The 19,772-nt window shown below is 45.0% G+C and overlaps 1 protein-coding gene across 10 annotated transcripts in view; it reads left to right on the forward strand.

The window, feature by feature from the left end:
• The window catches only part of MAPKAP1 (MAPK associated protein 1), a 187,172-nt gene that overhangs the window by 62,060 nt on the left and 105,340 nt on the right, over positions 1 to 19,772 (forward strand). The gene's annotated exons all lie outside the window — the stretch shown is intronic.

Genomic DNA, 19,772 nt, shown 5'->3' on the forward strand with positions numbered 1-19,772 from the left:
GTGTACTCTGAATTGCAGCGTCACAATTTGCCCCTCTCCTTTTCAATGTGGAGCTTCTGTGACCAGTTCCCTCCTTTGCAGATTTCCCAGGGTGCGCTTAGATGTCATTTGCAAATTGTGCATTAAAACCACATTTAATTGTCATAAACCAGCCCAAGTTAGGCATTGGTCTTCCCACGATGGTGTTACATCCACTCTCACTTGCGCAAAAGAGCTTCTGGATCCTCCTTCCCCAGAATCCCCCTCAAGAAAAAAAAAGCTGTGCTATGGCATGAACTATCACATGGAGATATGAAGTTGAAGTTTTTCTGCTTATCAGGTCCTGCTCTAGAACCACTGTCTTGTTTGAGGCTATGCCAGGCATGTGCTGCCACACTTTGACTCTGCAGGACAGCTGTTTCAGTATCATGGAGAGCTTCAAGTGAAGCACTTGCTCCAAAGTGGACTATAGGCGAACCAAGCAAGGCCTTTCAAGCTTCTGCCTCTAGTTCATCTCCTTTGTTGGACTACTGCAGGTTCTTAAAGGCCCAATGCTCTGACTTCAGAGGTGCTTCACTTTCACTCCTTGTGGCTCCATCCCACATGGCATTAAATTCTCTCTGCCCTTGATTTGGCACTGTAAAGTGGGAGGCTCCTGTTTCCTTGGGAGTAAGCTGCTTGTGAAATTCTTGACTCTGGTGCTGTTCACTGGGCTGCTGCTTGGTAGCCTCTGGTTCAGCGAGTCCCTGGTGTGAAATATCCTCCAAATGGAGCCCCTGGTGGTCATGAGTGGACTTGCCCAGCAATGGCACTGGAGAGGGCTGGGGTGCCCAAATGACAGTGGCCACTAGCAGGACAACAGGCAAGGCATCTGTCCCAGTGGGCCCTGCTAAGGTCTGTGGGCCTTGGCAAATGCCCAAGTATGCCTGGTGCTGACACAGGGCTTGATTAGGAACATGGGAAGCTTCCTCAGGACCATTGGCCCATCTAGCCCAATATTGTCAACACTGACTGGCAGGGTTTCAAGCATGGTTCTCTCCCAACCCAGCCTGGAGATATCGGGGACTGAACTTTGAGCCTTTTCCACGCCATGCAGATGCTTGGCCACAAAGCTATGACCCTTCCCCATAGCTTGTTGCTGATAACCATGACTTGATGTGTCATTTGTGAAATGCTTTTGTTCATTAAAAAAAAATCCACCTAAGCTAGCAGCCATTCCCCATATTTTGTGGCCGTGAGTTCTCTTTGTTAATTCTGTGTGATTGTTTGGGGTTTTTTTGTCCTTACGCTGCTGCCCATCTTCCCCATTGAGTAATTGCAGATTCATGTGAGACAACAATAATAATTTTTCTCTGTTTATTGGGTGTACTACTCAAACTTACTTTACTATTTTAGACATTCATTGCAGCAACAATAATGATGATGATGATGATGATGATGATGATAATACCACCCCAGTCCATCTTGCACGAGTCATACTTTAATAGATTTGTTCAGTTTCACATGTTTTAAAATCCTGCAAACAATAAGCTGGCACTTCCTAAACATTTATTCCTAAACAGATAATTGGGGGGGCAGGGGGAGGGTTTGAATATTTGCCTGAAATATGCAAAATCGTAATGCTTACCACAAAGCATTATCAAAAACACTGAGGAGAAAGGGGAAGAAGGGTCCATTTCTAATGAGGTATAGAATATAATTTTAATGAATATGTGGTTTGGAATGGATACTGATGAGCTGGAGGGGGGAGGAGAGGGGGAGTATTTCCAAAGCAGCGGTCATTTAATTAGAACATGTTTAATTAGAATAAAAAATTTAAAAATACAATTTTATGTGACAGTCTAGTTAATCTTCTGCTTGAATCATATTGCGTTTTATTCAATTTAATTGATTTTAAGCTTTGGTCTAATGTCATTATCCTTCACTTAATTATAAATTGTTCAAAATGAAAACATGTTCGTAAGTCAACATTCTAAATAGCCAAAGGAAAGGTTGAATTGTTTTATTAGCAAAAGTATAAAATTCCTGACTTATATAAAGAAAGAGAGACAGAACGCACACACCCAAATCTTCTAAGTGTATTTTAGATGGTGCTTTAAAAAAGAAAAAAAGGCGAGACGTGGTTTACAATCTAGCTTCATATTCTTGTTTTAATTTCATAAATCATTATTGATTCTTTTAGATTGCTAAGCCGTCCTTTCTCCAAGGACTCGAGGTGATGGCATTGTTTTAAGATTTCAAAAAGTTTAAAAAATATATCCAGGAAAGATAATGGATTTATCCCAGGGCATGAAATGCACGCTGAGATGAGATCTCTGCACAAAGAGCAGTTGCAGTATGACAGCAGACCCTCCTTCCCTGATGGGCTGGTGGACAATTTCTGATGGGCAATCCAGTGCAGGCTTCACCAACATGTTGCTAGCTGAGACTGATGGGAGTTGCAGTCCAAACATCTGGAGCATGGCAAAGGATTATTTAGTGCCAGCTGGTTGCTGGGATTTTTGCAAACAATGCTGGAATTAGATAACATTGTTCGGGTTCTGTGAGGCATTAGCAGGTAAGGGGAACCTGTGGCTATTGGTTCACCTCACCTCAAAAAGGAGATTGTAGAGTTTCAAAAAGGTCCAGAAAATGAGAGCCAAAAAAGAAGAAAAAAGTTTGCAGCATTTGCAACTTTATAGTTTAGAGAAAAGGTGAGTAAGAGGTGGCATGATAGAAGTTTATAAAATTATGCATTTCATGGATAATTTTCTCTCCTAACTCATGGGCATCCAATGAAGCTGAATGTTGGAAGGATCAGGACAAGACAAAATAAAGTACTTTAAACAACACGTAATTAAACAATGAAAGTCACTCCCAAGTTGCTCCATGAGGGGTGTGGTGGCATGGCTTTAACCAGATTTCTCACCCTGAAGGAGGCAGGCCGGAGCTTCAACTTTATAGAGCCAGGTGGAATCCTATTGGTCTCTGGGTGTCACCTGATTCTTGCTGAGCTGGAAGCTGCAGTAGTGCTCTCTAGCTATCAACTCTGAGGGTGCTGAAGCACCGCTAAGAACAAGCCAATGGTTCCTTCCTCTAGGAACCCATAGCCTTCCAGGTGGTGTTTGACTCCCATCAGCCCTATCCAGCATGGGCAGCGGTCAGGCATGACAGGCAGTATACTCCCAACGACATGTGGAGGAGCTGCAGATTCTCCATCCCTGTTGTAGTGCATCTTTGTCATGCAAAAAGGTACCCTGGATCCTGGCTTTCAGGGTTGCCCATTCTTAGGCCTTCTGTTGTTTCTACACTTATTTGCCTTTTCTCCAAGCTAAAGAAAGAATTGTTGGGGAAGAGAAGGCGGTTCTTCCTGGCTCACGGCTTGACATTCTTTCCACCAGCCATACACTGATTGTGGTGGTTTCCCTGCGGTGTGATTGCAGTGATGGTCAGTGGCTGCCATCGCGCCAGGTGCACATAGCAGGGAAGACAAAGGGAGCCAGCTGAGCCAGGAATTGCAACTCCCAGTATTCTGAAGCCAGCAAATTAACATAAGTTAGTGGGTCAGGCTGCTTGGATAGGCAAAGACCTCTGGCAGCTTGGGAGAAGCTTCCCAGTTTGTCCTTTTCAAACTCTTTAGTAGTCTTCCCTCCCTCCCCCCCACCACATTTATCATTACCATCGCGTCGCCACTTCCACTAGCTGAGGCTAGTTTTTTTAGAAGATAGCAAGATCATTTCTTTTGTTACCTGCATCTTCTCCTCCAGGATCAGGGACAATAATTAAAGGCGAACATCTTTGGCGAGCAGCTGGAGTCAAATTCCAGCTGACTGCAGCACCTGCGAAGACTATACCTCTCTGCCTGAGGGGGCCATGTGGTACGATGCCAGCCATGGCTGACGCGGCGACAGTGTGTGTGTGTATGTATGCGTGCATGCGCTCCAGAGAGCGCAAATTTGCCAGCGAGTTCAGGAGCGCTCTCCTGCCCTTCTGCGAAGCTTCAGATGGCAGCCCCGTGCCAAGGAAACGGGGGGAATGTCTGGCTTAGACTAATTAGAAGGATGATTTGTGAAACGCAGGCTATTTATTTAATTAATCACAGGCACAAAGCTATAAAGCCCATATTTTAAAAATCCCTGTTAGTTTGCCATGTGGTTAGGAGATTGGGGCACATTAAAAAGTGACATGGTGATGTATTAAAAAATGCTCCGGCAAAGGTTGGCAAATGTCCTCAAGGAACTTAAGCTGTCGGCTCTCTGCAAATAGCGTAACATTGGGATATGGAGCCCATTTTGCAACATAGGGTATGTGAGAGCACATCTATCTTTCTTGTTTTTTAACAGCATCTGTTTGTTAAAGGATCACATGTCAGGTTTCTAAGCATGTTTGTGTTGTTCTAATTTATAAAGAGGAGGGCTTTTGGTTGTCACATTTCATTGCTGGGTTTGTTTGCTTCCTTCTTTGCTTGCTTAATGAAATCATAGTCTTCAACAAGGGAGTGAAATGTGAATAAGTTCTCCTAAACCAGACTATCCTTTCCTGTTTTATTGAGTGCAGAGTATGGTTACCCCCATTTAACTAACCACATAAACTACTGTGGTCTGGAAAGCCTGCATGGTGCAGTAGTGTCAGAGTAAGACCTAAGAACATAAGAAGAGCCCTGCTGGATCAGGCAATGACCTGTCTAGTCCAGCCTCCTGTTCTCTCAGTGGCCAACTAGATGCTCATGAGAAACCAGCAAGCAGGACCTGAGCACAAGAACACTCTCCCCTCCGGAAGGTCTCCAGCAACTGGCATTCAGAAGCATTGCTGTCTCAATTTGTGGTGGTTGAGCAAAGCCATCATGGCTAATAGCCATCAATAGACCTCTCCTTCATTAATTTGTCTAGTGCTTTTATAAAAGAGTGGGAGACCAGGGTTCAAAACTGCACTCGGCCTAGAAGCTTATTGGGTGACCCTGGGTTAGTCACTTTCTCTCAGCCTAATGGCTCTCACAGGGTTGTGATGATAAAATGAGGATGGAGAGAGCTACATCTGTTACTTTGAGCTTGGGATATATTATAGCTTGGGATATTTTATACACACACACACACATACACACAGAGCGAGACACCCCTTGGTTGTCTAACACCTTGCAAACTTTTTGGGTCGCGAACGCCGCAAATCCGAAGGTGAGTGTTCCGGTTTGCGAACGTTCTTTGGAACCCAAACTTCCAAGGCGGCTTCCAATTGAGTGCAGGAAGCTCCTGCAGCCAATCAGAAGCCACACCTTGGTTTTCAAACTTTTCAGAAGTCAAACGGACTTCTGGAATGGATTCTGTTTGAAAATCAAAGTGTGTGTGTGTGTGTGTGTGTGTGTGTGTGTGTGTGTGTGTGTGTATCCATCTTAGCTGCTTACAGACATCCACTTTACATAATGTTGCATCAGAAACCATTGATATGTTGGGTATGAGTAAGAAATACAACATTGTGTGGGGCCACAATTGGCCTTCATTCACAATTTTTTAGAATTAACGAAGAACCACCTTCTCTGTGAATCTGCTTATCTGCTGAGGTCATCACTGTTTGCCTTGTTTCTGGGAGCTAGGTATGTGTTACCCTAGACAGGACCTCCCCAGTGCTGGCCCTCTTAACTGTGAACCTCAAGGGACATTGACCTGGCACCAACACCAGTGCCCTCTAGACTTTAGACCCTCCCAATTCCCTTGGATAACAATTATTAACATGCACACTAATTAGCAGGAGTGCTTTGCTCTGCTGCTTTATGGGGTTAGATTTCTGGCCTCTCAGTTATTTATGCTTGCTGCATTGTATGTTGTTCCTAAAGTGATTTGTTCAGCTGCACTGATGGACCAGATTTAAAAATCTCCCTCCTTCATGTCTGTCTCGCCTGTTGTCAAGGCGGTTTAAGAAAGCAGAAATGTAATAAAAACTGTGTGTCCAATAAAAATGTTCTGTGATAGGTAAACAGATATAAAATTACAGTGGATGTCTGAGATTTGATGAATCCTGGCATGTGCATATGAACGCTGACAGTCTGAGACAAATTTTTGGAGTGCTGGCATTGACTGGTGTATGTTCCTGCTTGTCGTGTACACACACTAGTGAATGCTAACAATCTCATTTTGTTGGCTATCAACATTCACTGATATAGCTCTTGAGTTTTTGGACATTCGTTTTGCAGTGTGACTAGAATGAATGGATGTGTTTGTTTGTTTGTTTGTTTGTTTGTTTGTTTGTGTGTTCGCGCATGCTTGTTTATATTCCATGTTGCATATAGTTCTTCTATGATTGCTTAGGTTCACTAAATTCCTGGCTGTTTTGATATATTCCCTTTGCTGTCCCGTCCCCCCCCCCCGCCCCTTGTTTGAGGTGCATGGATCAGACTGAAGCTAGCTTAAAAGGACATCCAGTTTGTGGAGATTTGGGGGGGGGGAGTGCTGTAAGTCTGCTTTATGTGGTATAATAATTAACTGGAACATTAGGATGAGGGTTTGGTGTGTATGTGAAGGGAAATCTAGGAATAAAACATGAGTATGTTAATGCAGCCTGGGGCTGAAGCTGGAGTCATCATTGCAATGCAGATAAAGCATCCCTCATAACTGCTGTTGCCTATTGGAGCTTCCGAAACATCTGGGCCTCTAATTGAAAAATAGTGTGGGGTGGTAGAAAGGGGGGGGGGAGTGAATGAGAAAGAGAAATGCCACTAAGTGAAGGCAACAATTTAGAATACCAAAATGCAAGGGGGTGTCTGTATTTACATTGTATTTAAATATTCATACTGTGTTATGCTTTGCATAACAGGAAATTACTGGGTTAAATTTTTATGAGCAGTGACAGCGCAAATGAGATAAATTAAGTGAGAAAGTTAATGGGATTTTACTACAACGGCGAGATAAATGGGTGATCCATTGTATGAAGCATTGTTTCAACACGCTATTCTGGGTTGAACTTGGTGACATGGTCCAGCAGCACTAGGCAGCTTTGCCCTTTGGGCATGATGGCTTTCAGACCATATATGGTGGCTTAGACATGTGTTGTAATAACTACTAAGAGGTCACAAGAAAGAAAGGAAAGAAAGAAAGAAAGAAAGAAAGAAAGAAAGAAAGAAAGAGAAAGAAATATTCCTCTGATGAGAGGAGGCTGTCTGTTGCAACTCTGCATGCTTCTCACTATTCTGGATTGTCAATCAGACTGAGCTGGGGTTGGTAATTCTATGTCGGGTGTGATTGCTTCATTAAGTATTGCAGTCCAGCAGGGCAGCAGAGTTGCCTGTCCTTAGAGGATGTTGCTTGTTGCTTCTCTGCATGAGTCAGTGCTTCGGGATTGCCTCCTTCTCTTAGAAAACTTGCACTGATCAGTAATTTGTATGAAAGTCCAGAAGTGGCTGCCTCTCAGGTGAGGTAATTCCATTGTCTCCATGCAACATTTCATGATTTAAGAATGGGATTTTGTGAGATTTAATTTGGAAGAAAACAACACATCTCTGTAATCAGGTTGAAACTAAACTCACTTTTTATAAGATTATATCCAAATATTGGTCATATTCAGAGTAGACTCATTAGAATCAATGGGTTTGAGTAACTTGTGAGTATGAATTGGTTGACTTATGCCCACAACATTTGAATACAAGGGCTTATTTGTTTGTTATCCCAAACACTCCTGGGCAGGAATAATGGAAAGCAGGAGCAAGTTTACATCTCACTGAGCCAACTAGGAATGTCCATTAATTTCAGTAGATCTACTCTGAATGGGAGATTTATTTATTGCATTTATATCCCACTTTTTTCTCCATGGATCTCAAGGTAGTGTACATGGTTCTCCTCCTCCTCATTTAATCTCTGCAACAACCCTGTGAACAGTGGCGTAGCGTGGGTTGTCAGCACCCAGGGCAAGGCAAGTAATTTGCGCCTCCTAACCCCTAACCTGCCGTCGTTGCCAGCTTCTTCTTGCTGCTGCCTGGTCTGGTCTGGTGTGGTTCTCTCCCGCGCTCAGCACTGCGCTGGGCGGCCGCTGCACTGTCCTCCCCCAGATAGTCCCTCGCTCTCTCTCCGCACCGCACGCCTGGCACCCACCCCCTCCACAGTGGGCGGCGACCTGGCGGCTCGGATCGGATTCGCACAGCCAGCACTGCAGTGAGAGAGGGAGAGTGAGCCAGGTAGGGGCAGAGAGCTGCGAGTGCGAGTGCGTCCCCCCCCCCCCCGAAGTTGCGCCCGGTGCGGCCGGCCCCCCCTGCACCCCCCACGCTACGCCACTGCTTGTGAAGTAGAGTAGGCTGAGAGGCAGTGACTGGGCCAAGGTCACCCAGAGAGCTTGATGGCTGAGTGGGGATTTGAACCCTGGTCGCAACACTAAACCACACTTCCTCATTGGATGCAACCCAGTGTTTGGCTGGGGGTTGTTTGTCTTGTGAGCCCTGTGAGAACTACTTTTTGTAGGGCAGAAACTAGGTTCTATTTTATTTTCCTGTTTGATCCTGAAACTAGAAAACAAAGGTGTTTCCTTTCTGCCCTCTAAAAGCAAGGGGAAGGGTGCCTTTTGCATTAAGGAAAGGGGGGAACACACCCCCAAAAGTCCATTTGTTTCTATTTCGCCTAATGTTTTACATTGTTTGTTAGGAGGTGAGTCAATGACTTGAATTAATTCTAATTACTGGAGAGACATATACTGATTGAGCAAATAAAGTAGTATGCTCATTTGCACCAAGGCCATCTAATTAAATGCTAACTTTGGATAAGCTGGATGTGCGTGAAAGATTAATTTTTAAGAGGTTTTTATGACTCACTAAATAACGATTCAGTAAAATCTTTTGCATTATATATCATTAGGCCATCTAATCTTAAAGTAATATAACATTTAGTCACTGAACTCTATTGTACAAGAAAATGTGGTAAATTATTATTATTAACAAATTAATCATTACTCCCCCCCCCGTGTGTGTGTTTGCTGCTGTGTTTGGGATTAAAATAAGCCTCCAGTGACTGAACTGGGGTTGGGTTTTGATGTGGGAGGGGAGGTAGAGCAGAGCCCCATCATAAGGTCTTAGGTGCTACTGGGGAGGTGTTAAGGGCTGGCCCACCTATGAGGCAAAGTGAGACAACTGCCTCAGGAGGCACAATCCACAAGGGCAGCAGTTCTGGCCACCACCTGCTGCTGCCTACTCAGCTGTACCCCTCACACCGCCTTTACACTGACTTCTTGGTAAATAGGAGCTGCTTACCCTTCTTCTATGGTGGTAGTGGGGATGCCATTTTGTGGTTTGCCTCAGGTGCCAAAGTGTATTGGGCCGTTATGCAGATGAACATAGACACGCTTCTGTCCTGCATCATGAACATGAGGCAATTGGAATGGCTACCTGGAAGGCATTTCAACACTTTACTGTACTTTTTCGTGTATAAGACTAAGTTTCCCCCCTAAAAAATAATGTAAAAATTAGGGGGCATCTTACACACGGATACATCTCCCCCCATTTTCTTAAACCTGAGTCCCCCAAAATACATGGAAAAATATGGTAAGTCAGACATCATTGCCTTAATTCAGGCAATGCCCTCTAGATAGTACTGGGAACTACATACAGTTCAAGCATAGCCAATGGTCAGGGATGATTGGGAGTTGGAGCCTAGCAACATCTGGGGGAGCATTGGTTAAATCAGTAAATCAATAACCCTTCAACTTATTTGCCTTCAAAATGAAAGACCGGTGCAGAATGACTTCATGTTTGACACACACACACACCACACACCCAAGTTTGTAACTGGACCAGTGCTGAAGCATCATCACTGTACTGGAGATGTTGTGGATGTGCTGGAACGATGGTACCATAAGTGATGGATGCGTAGTACTGTTAATACATTATGAACCACAGTCCTTCAGGAAATAAGCTGGATCACAAAACAAGCTTTGTTCCATGCATGGCACAATTGGCCTTATTCACTATTTTTAAGGATGAATAGAAGGATCTTCTGCATAAAGAACTGATCGTATTTCGTCTATTGGGTTTCAGTAGTTTGTAGTTGTCTGTGTGGAGACAAAAGGTTTGGACTTTGCCTTTCATAGAAAAGCTGACCAAGCAGTTAAGGGTATAAAATGTATGAAAAACTGAAAATTATTTTGTATAATTATTTTGAAAAATCATTTTTGTATAAATTTGATATGGTTGTATAATAAGTGTATTAGAAACAGATTCCAACATGCAACCTCTGGCAACGAATGTCCAATTATGGCAGGGTATATTTGGCTAACCTCTGTGTCTTATTCTCATGAGGGGAATGGGGATTACGCTAGTTGCATAGGGGCTTCTTGTGGTGCTTTATAGGAAAATTAAATTTAAATGTTTATTTTTTATATTAAAAAAACCACTGTTGTGGTTTCTGAGCAATCCCATATTAATTTATTTCACAGTACTTATATACCATTTGATTATTAAAAAATATGGAGAAACAAAGCAATTTAAAAAAGAATGAAACAATAAAAGTATCAGTGAAAATAGCAGTTAAAAACAACTATTTAAAACCTTCAGAAACAATTAAAATCAACAATAAGTAAAAGCCACATCTGGATAGCTTTACCTAACTAAAAATGGTTTTAGCAGGTGCCAGAAAGAGTACAGTAAAAGTGCCTGCCTGAGGTCAATAGGCAGGGAGTTCCAAAGTATGGGCACTCCCATTTTATAATTTATACATTGCTTACATGCCAAAATCGCTTCTATGTTGTTCATAGAAATTTAAAATCCTCACATGATTAAAACACACAATAGAACAATTCCATCCGAACCTTAAAAATGTCCATTATAAAAATCAACAACAAGAGAAGCCTATTTAAGACGTAACAACTATATTGCAATGGTTAGATCAGGAAGTTCAATTTGAGGAGGGCACTTGCTTAAACAGGTGTGTCTTCAAGAGCCGGCTGGATGCCAATATCAATGGGGCCTCTTGCAGGACCCCCCCCCAAAAAAAAACCTTCCCTGATTCTACCAGGATATCCTGGATTCACAGAAACATTGCTGGCTTCCCTTTGGATCTGGGAATGTCCTGCTTTCCCCACTCCAGAACCGCCACTGAGCTCTGGGAGGAGGGTGAACCAGCCGAGCCTCTCCATAGCCATTGCTGTTGGCTTCCTCCCTTTTGCCACACATAGCAGCTGCTGGAGAGCAGGCGGGAGGGGAGAGGAGAGGCCATCGCTATCATAGCACAGCCCCAAGTGATGTGCTGGAAGAGGGGTCCCCAAACTAAGGCCCGCAGGCCGGTTAAGGCCCGAGGGACTCCTTTATCTGGCCCTCAGCGACCCTCCCTCGTCGCCCGCTCTTACCGGCGCTGTGCTGCACGGCTGCCCACTTCCAGGTTGGAGGAGCACCGGAAATAGCTTGTGCATATGTGCAAGCGTTGTTTGCGCATGTGCAAGCATTATTTCCAGTGCACATCCGGGGCGTTGGAGGCCTGTGCACACGCACACAAGCTATTTCCGGTGCTCCTGCAACCCAGAAGTGCGCCGGAAATAACGTGCGCACACGTATGGGCACTTGCTCCCCCGCCCTCTGCCCCGCCGTGCAATCGGCCCTGGAGACGCTGGCCCGAGGCGCGGTAAGTTTGCTGAACCCTGTGCTGGAACCAGCAGCTCTGGCCCTCCCGCTCCAGAAAACCGCCAGCATGGCCAGCGCTGCGAGGATCATCTCCCTGCAAAGGCTGCCCTTACCTCCCTGGCATGCTAAAGCGAAGCCCAGTGGAGGAAAGGCTGGCGATGCTAGCACCACTGCTCCTCGGCTCCTCTGCTTCCACCCCCAGGCCATGCCTGATCCTAGGAACTTGTGAAGGACTTTCTAGAACTTTCCAGAGGAGGTGGCCCCCTGTTCCTTCTCTCAGGTAGAGAGGCAGCCCCCCTCTGAGCATATGCCAAAAGGCAGAGCAAGCACCTTCCCCCTGGGTTTTTCTGACCTCTGCTTCAGCATCATGGCTGAGAACTTCCTCTATGAGTTAAAAGAGCTTGTTGGGCCTAGTTGCGATTTGTTCTGTCCTGTGCTCTTGTTGAGCTAGTTATTGCCACCATTTTTGTTTCCAGAGCTTTCTCTTTTAGTGTTGCCATATCTTGAAGAGCAAAAAAGAGGACAGCCCGAGCCGGGGAAAGAGGCGTGCGGGGGCCACTGCCACGCCTGTGCACCTCATTTCCCGGCTCGGGCTGGCAGCAGCTGTAGCATGCAGAGCAGCACGAGCCATTGGAGCCCATGCCCAAGGCCTAAATAAATACAGTGGTACCTCAGGCTTCAGGTTACATACGCTTTAGATTACAGACTCCGCTAACCCAGAAATAGTGCTTCAGGTTAAGAACTTTGCTTCAGGATGAGAACAGAAATTGTGCGGTGGCGACATGGCAGCAGTGGGAGGCCCCATTAGCTAAAGTGGTACCTAAGGTTAAGAACAGTTTCAGGTTAAGAACGGACCTCCAGAACGAATTAAGTTCTTAACCCGAGGTACCACTGTAAAAACGCCAAACCCCAAATATTTCCATTAAAATATAAAAATTCCCCCTGGATGGCCCCCCCTGAAGGAAGGTGAGGACAGGTGACCTCACCTAGGCCCGAAGTCACCCCCCACCAAAGCAGGCTCAAAGCTTCTCAGAGCTTTTCAAAATCATTTTTCTCAGCAGCTAAAAGGCATTAGCTAAGCATCAGAAACATTCCGCTTGCTGTAACTAAAAAGATTGCAACAAAGGTAGGGAACACAGTCCATTGTTTCTCAGGCCTTTCTGATGCCTTCTGGCCTTGCTAAAGAACCACATTGCAACTTACTTTCTGTCCGGGAACCATGCCAGAAGAAGAGATTGAAACATGTCTGAACACTCTGAAACCCTTTCCTGGGAAGGGTGCCAAGAGTCCAAGAGTCCCAAGACAGCTTTCTGTTCATGCTCAGAGGACTCCTGATGGAGGAGAAAGGAGGAGGGAACTGGAAAGGGGTATATATGCTTGTGCACATGACTGTGAATTTCGTGCATGCTTTTTGTGACTTATCACACTTGCTCCTTCTACCAGTTCATGGATGGTAGAAATAAAACCTTTTTCTCCGAAACTATTCCTTGAGTGTCTGTTGACTCCCACTTCCCTTCCCAGGCGCAATATTTTTCCCACCCGAGGGCAAAACCCCCAAAAGAGGACGTGTCTGGGATTGCCAGGACGTATGACAAGCCTATAAATCTACTTCATTTCTGCCCAGCACTGTGTACATGCAGGTCTTACTTTCCAAACACAGTGCGTTCCCAGGAAATAGTTCCTGGTGGGCATTCGCATAATGAGCTGGTGGTTTTCATTATTTCCTATGGAAACATTCCTAATCTGTGATTTGTCCAGTCTTTCTCCCCGCCCACCTTCCACGCTTCTGCCAGGAACTACTGGCAACCAGAAGCCTAACAAAGGCAAAACTGATTACCAATCTTCCCCCCCCCCCAGCTTCCTCCATGCTTTCTGATAAAAATGGCTGCCACCGACCAGCAAAACACCAAAAAGTTAGGAAGTGGGCAAACTCTGGCTGTTCTGAATCTGAATCAGCCGTTTGGGTGGCAAAGTTTGGGTCTAATTCTTTGCATTCAAATAACTGAGATTTCAGATAACAAGCGTTCCAATGGTGGGAGCTGCATGTACCTATGACAGAGCAGGACACTTTCAAAAATTTACTGGTCGTTCTTCATGGTCTCTGTGAAGGCCCTCATATGTCTTCTGTACGACAGTTCCCATCCTAAGAGGGCTGTTGATTTCTTATGTCATTGGATATAACCCAATGTTAGTTCCACTCAGAGTAGACCTATTTAAGTCAGTGCTCACAGGTGACATAGGTTCATTAATTTCAGTGGGTCTACCCTGAGTAGAATCTAGTTGGATAGAACCCTTTTTTCTTGTTGAGATGCTCTAGCTTGATAGGTGTAATGGAAAGCAGAATGGAGAATGAATACATTCTCCTGTGGATTTTCATTAGGAGTTAGCATTAAATCTCCTAAGAACTCCTTTTATTGTGTGGATGAAGTCTAAAACTGGTAACTCTTCTTTATAGGTCTTTAAAAAAAAAAGCCTGGTTTTATATTTAACACGTATTGATTTTATCCTATAAAATGATTGAATAGCCGTCCCTGAAACTGCTCTGTGAGGCCGACAGACCGGATCCAGTGTCTAAATTGTTTCCTGGCTGCTGTCGTCATTGTGGAATTTGGTGTTTTATAATTCTAAAACCTGGGAATGTTAGATGAGCTTCCTAATCCTAATGAAGGCAGTGGAAAGAGAACACACAATATCCTTGTTGCAGTCTTAACCATTCCCCTTTGTGGGGGCCTCAGTGGTGAAGCCTCTCAGGTGCTTGAAATAATCTGATGAAACTTGAGGATATATACACCCCTGTGTTCAGTAGTGTTGTGGCAAATACAGAAGTGTGGAGTCCTGTCATGATAGCCATGCCCATTCAGATCCACACTCCTTCTAAAATAATATAATATTAGTAGTAGTAATAATAATAATGATGATAATACAGTGGTACCTCTGGTTGCGAATGGGTTCTGGAGGCCTGTTCACAACATGAAAAGAATGCAACCTGCAGCGGCGCGTTTGCGCACGCGTGGGTTGCGATTCACCACTTCCGCGCATGTGCATGACGTCATTTTGCGCTTCTGCGCATGCGCGAACGGCGAAACCTGGAAGTAACCCTTTCCAGTACTTCTGGGTCGCTATGGGACGTAACCTGAAAGAACATAACATGAAGCAAACGTAACATGAGGTATGACTGTAATGTATGCATTGAACAGATCTCAGAGTCTTGCCTTTCAGTGAAATCTACTATTTTCTGTGCACATATATGAGCAAATGATTTGAAGTTATCCGGCACTCCAATATCTTCTTTCGTTGTGTTTTATGCAAAGTACCACTGTGTGTTACAAAGCTTGCACACCATTTTCTTGAAAGTGAAGAACCTTGTATTTTCAGGGTTTCTAAGAGTTTAGTTTTGGAGCATATCCTGGCTAAAAAACTTCCCTTTCATGCTGATCGGGCAGCTCTAGTATGCTGGAGACAGGAACCCTGCGGTAGAAATAGTCACAGGTCATTGGCCCCTGTGACCCTGGAGAACTACAACACAACTGCCTCCGTACCAGTAATGGGAGAGCTTCAGTTTTTCTCAGTGGGTGGTGGATCACATCTTTATATTCTTGCAAATTCACACACACACACTGCATCAGCGTTTCTCAGCTTATTCTTTTTGAAATAATTTTGAGTAGGTTTTCAAGAAAAAGTAAATGCATAAGCAATTATATGTTCAATAAAATATGCTGATACAATTGCATAACATCATTCATTTTTCTCAGCTTCTGATAAGCCAAGGCACACCTTTCCCCCTTTTTCTCCCAATTAAAAGTGACTGAACACTTTATTTATTTATTACATTTATATCCTGTCTTTCACCCATCCTGGAATTCACAGCGGTGAATGTGGGGACTCCTTTGCTGGAGGAGATCCACTTGGTGTTCATCCTACGTGATCCTCACCTCCTGAAGGCTTGCTTGCTCTTGGCAGGCTTTTAAAGTTTATCTGGCTGGTGGATTTTTCTCTGCTCTATTATGTCTGCCTCATTTGTTTTTATTGTAATTTGTATTTTAACTGTAGGGAAGAAGAGTGTTTTTATGTTGTTTTATTCTGTGAGACGCTGTTGAGTTTCTTCAGATGGAAAGGCAGAAGATAAATTACCTAAGATAAATATTGGGATCCTAGGTGGTCTCCCATCCAGACACACAGACCAGATCTAGACCTGCTGAGTTTCAGCTCATCATGATCACAGCAATGCTACTTTGTTCTGATGCACGCAGTTCCTTCCCCATTTTATCCTCACAGCAACCCTGGTAGGTAGGATTGTCTGAGAGATGGAGTGTAATAGATGAGTGGGAATGTTTGGTCCTAGTCAGACACTCTCACCACTCCACCATACTAGTGCCATGGGCTGGCTGAGTCAGGATGATACAGATGGAGGGTTTGCCAAGGACCCAGGGGAGGACTCTAGCAGATATCTGTGTCTTTGCTGGGACTGGGGCAGCCTGATAGTGAGGATCCTAGTGGGAGGGGTCCCTCAATCTGCTCTCATGAGAACGTAAGAGGACCGTACCGGATCAGGCAACCAGCCCATCCAGCTCAGCATTCTGTTCTCACAGGGGCCAGCCTGTGGGAAACCAGCAAGCAGGATTCGAGCGCAAGAGCTCTCTCCCCTCCTGTGGTTTCCAGCAAATTGTATTCAGAAGTATTGCTGCCTCTGACTTTTGAGGCAGAGCATAGCTATCTCTGCAACAACAGGCATTCACAGTGCCTGTTGTGCCACCCACCCTGGCACCATCATACACTGGGAACAGCCCGGCCTTTCCATAGGGGAATGTTCTTGTTAGAATTCCTGCTCCATGATTGCAGTCATGTGATTGTTGTCTTTCACATGACTGTGTATGTTTTGACTCCACAGAGTGGGAAGTGACGGCAACAGGATGTTTGTGTTAATGTGTTCCGTGAAGTGGGACTATTGTCCTTTGTTCATTCTCTTTGCCGTCTGATGCTAGAGAGAGAGGGAGCCATGTTGCAGTGCTCCGTGTGTGTTTATATGTAAATAAAGTAGATTAGCCAAAATGCTGAGTTGCTGAGGTCTGTTATACAAGCTGCAAAGACTCTGCAGATCCCTAAGTGTGCCGATGTCTGTTGCCATTGGTCGCTGTGATGTTCAGGCAGAAGAAAGCTTTTGAAGCTCCCGAATGATCGACCGGGAGGGAGGGAACATGCCAGTTGGGCATGTGTCTCTGCCAGGGTCCTACTCGAGAGTAGGCTGAGCTCCTGACAGTTCTCCCAGGCCTGGATGCCTCTCATCTACGTCTAGGAGGTGCCAAAGCAGAAGGGAAAGGAGGCTTTTGCCTACTAGGCATAGCGAGAGATTGCGGAACACTTGCTGCACTAAGTGGTGCCCACCCCATTCCTATATATAGGATAGTGAGGGGTTGTGTTGGATCAGCATCCAAAGCTTGGGGAGTTAACAGCACCTGCCTTTGTTGCAGCTGTATTTAGGATTAATTATGTGTGTTGCCTGAAGTGCCTTAAGCCAGCAATTTGCATATGTACAGCAGCAAAATCTAAACATTGAAGCTTTTGGAAAGAATCCTCCTTTCCGCCTTCGTTCATCAGTAACTGGAAGCCAGGACTGCTGACTCCTCTCATGGTGGGAGTCCTTCTGACACATGAGCATGCAAAAACTCTCCACACTCTCCTTTATTTGTTACTTCCATTCATTGAAGATCTGCAATGGCAATACTGTGCACATTTAAAAAAAATTTTTTTAAAAAAAATTGTGGGATTTTCAGCCATGACCCTCAGGCACCATTTGTCACTCCTATGTGTATATAATGTGTCGATTCTCATTATATAATGTAATGTGCCTGATAACTTACTTTATATAGGCTGCGTCTGGTGTCAAGATGAAATAATTCAAGATGAAATAATTTTTTGACAAATTAACTGTGCCACAGGTGACAGGTCAGGACAATGTTACTTTTATTGTCCCTTTTACGCCTACTGGATTTATTGGCAGGTTTGAAGGAAACGCCAAATAGTGGGCACCCGTGTACTAAATGGATTTCCCATCTGGCTTCTTACCAAACCTATTAATAAAGTTTGCCAGTACTTGACTCATGAGAGGGACAGTGTCGTGTAGTGGTTAGAGTGCTGACCTAAGACCTGGAGGACCAGAGTTTCAGATCCTTAAGTCAGCCATGAAGCTCACTGGATCACCTTAGGCTGATCACTGTTTGTTAGCCTAACCCACCTTGCAGGAAGTTGGTAAGCAGTTAGAGACCCTTGGATTGGCTGGGCTGAGGAATAAATCCAATGCTGGCTTCTCCTTCTGCTCCAGCTCCTTGGCTTCAGGACAGTTGGTTTGGAGAGGACGCAGTAAGCCTAACAAGAGCCCATGCCCTTCATTCCAGAACCCCTACCAATTCAGTGCCACTGCCCACAGCCCAGCCCTGACAGTGGCTAAGGCCCATAGTCACCACCCTCTGTTCTCTCCCTGGCAATATGGGTTTTTTTTAGAAAGGTAAATGTATGTGCTTAGCACTGCAAATCCTTTGGTGTATATGCACATCAGCAATTCAGCAGCCCCAGCACTGTCTTCGTCATCTTTCCATAGAAAAGATTAACGATGATAAAGCAGCGAAGGCCCAATTTTCAACTTGAGCCTTCCAACATTAGAATGATATAAATAAGAATCATAAATCCGTTGTTCCCGGTTACAGTATTCCCTTGGCATCCTGGATAGAGCAAGGGATGGGTTCCTGGCTTTTCAGGGGAGGGTGCAGGGGCAGCGGGGCTGGAGAGAAAGTGATTCACTGTCTGTTGATGACATGTTAATTCATGCAACTTCTTTGTCGGCAGGAAACGAAGGAATGCACTTTCTGCACTTTCAGACATTAATCACTTGCCGCTCCTTTCCTTGTCTTCTGCTCCCCCCTGTCAGAATCTGTATAATGCAAGCTCCTTGGAGGCAGTGACCTAGCATTTTAATTTATTCATATATTTTGCGATGTAGAATTTCTGTGAAGCACACTGTGGTTATGGAAACTGTTAATGATAAATTTATTTGTTTAACTAGAGACTAGAGCGAGGGTCCTGTCACAGTAAATAAAACTGCTTGGTTAAGCTAAAACAGATGAGGGACCCTTGGGCTTCCAGATGTTGTTGAACTACAACTCCCATCAACCGTACCAGGCATGGCCAAATGGCCAGGGATGGTAGAAGTTGTTGTTCAGCAACATCTGGAGGGCCATATATTTCTCATACCTGCTTCTGCTTGGACCTCAATCTGTCTGGACCTGCAGACATGCTGCTGAGAGTAGTGCTGGGGTTAAGAGCCTGGGCAGGAAGGCTGCATTGATAACATCTGCTGACCCAGCTTAAAGTGCCCCAACAGCACTATAAAGCCAGCCAGCCTTGGGGATGGGGCCATCACCGAAGGGGCGACACCAAAGGGGGTCATCCCTTTGGGGGTGGAGCGAGCATGTGGACCAGCCCCACTTGAGGTAAGATTATTGCTTTAATGAGGGTGGGCTTTAAACTTGGGTGTTTTAAATTCAGGGGTGGTGGTGTTTTACTTGAAAAAATATGCCTGGGAGGAGAGGACTGGGAAAACAGGAGTGGGAAGCAATTGCATTAGTTCATAGCAACGGGAGGTATAGTGTGGGAGGTGGGGCAGGCCAGGCAGGGGGCACACAGCACAGGCAGCTGGCGACTGTGCTGTGTGGCGGCCCCACCTCTGACCTGGGGAATTGCGGTTGTCCTATCAGCCAGTTACCTACTTCTCTGGAATTATCTGTGGAAGTGGCAAGTTGTATGTGGATATCCAAATGGTATACAGTGGTACCTTGGGTTAAGAACTTAATTCGTTCTGGAGGTTCATTCTTAACCTGAAACTGTTCCTAACCTGAGGTACAACTTTAGCTAATGGGGCCTCCCGCTGCTGCTGCCGCACTGCTGTGCGATTTCTGTTCTCATCTTGTAGCAAAGTTCTTAACCCGAGGTACTATTTCTGGGCTAGTGGAGTCTGTAACCTGAAGCATCTATAACCTGAAGCGTCTGTAACTCAAGGTACCACTGTATATGGGAAGGCCTGTAGCAGAGTGGTTGAGCACCTGCTTTGCATGCAGAAGGTCTCCAGATTCTATCCCCAGCTTCTCCAAGTGGGGCTGAAAGGGAATTCTGTCTGAAACACTGGATAGCCATTACTAGTCAGTGCAGGCATTTCTGAGCTAGATGGACCAATGGTCTGACT

This window comes from Podarcis melisellensis (assembly GCF_964234715.1).
Source record: "Podarcis melisellensis genome assembly, chromosome: Z".
Taxonomy (NCBI): domain Eukaryota; kingdom Metazoa; phylum Chordata; class Lepidosauria; order Squamata; family Lacertidae; genus Podarcis; species Podarcis melisellensis.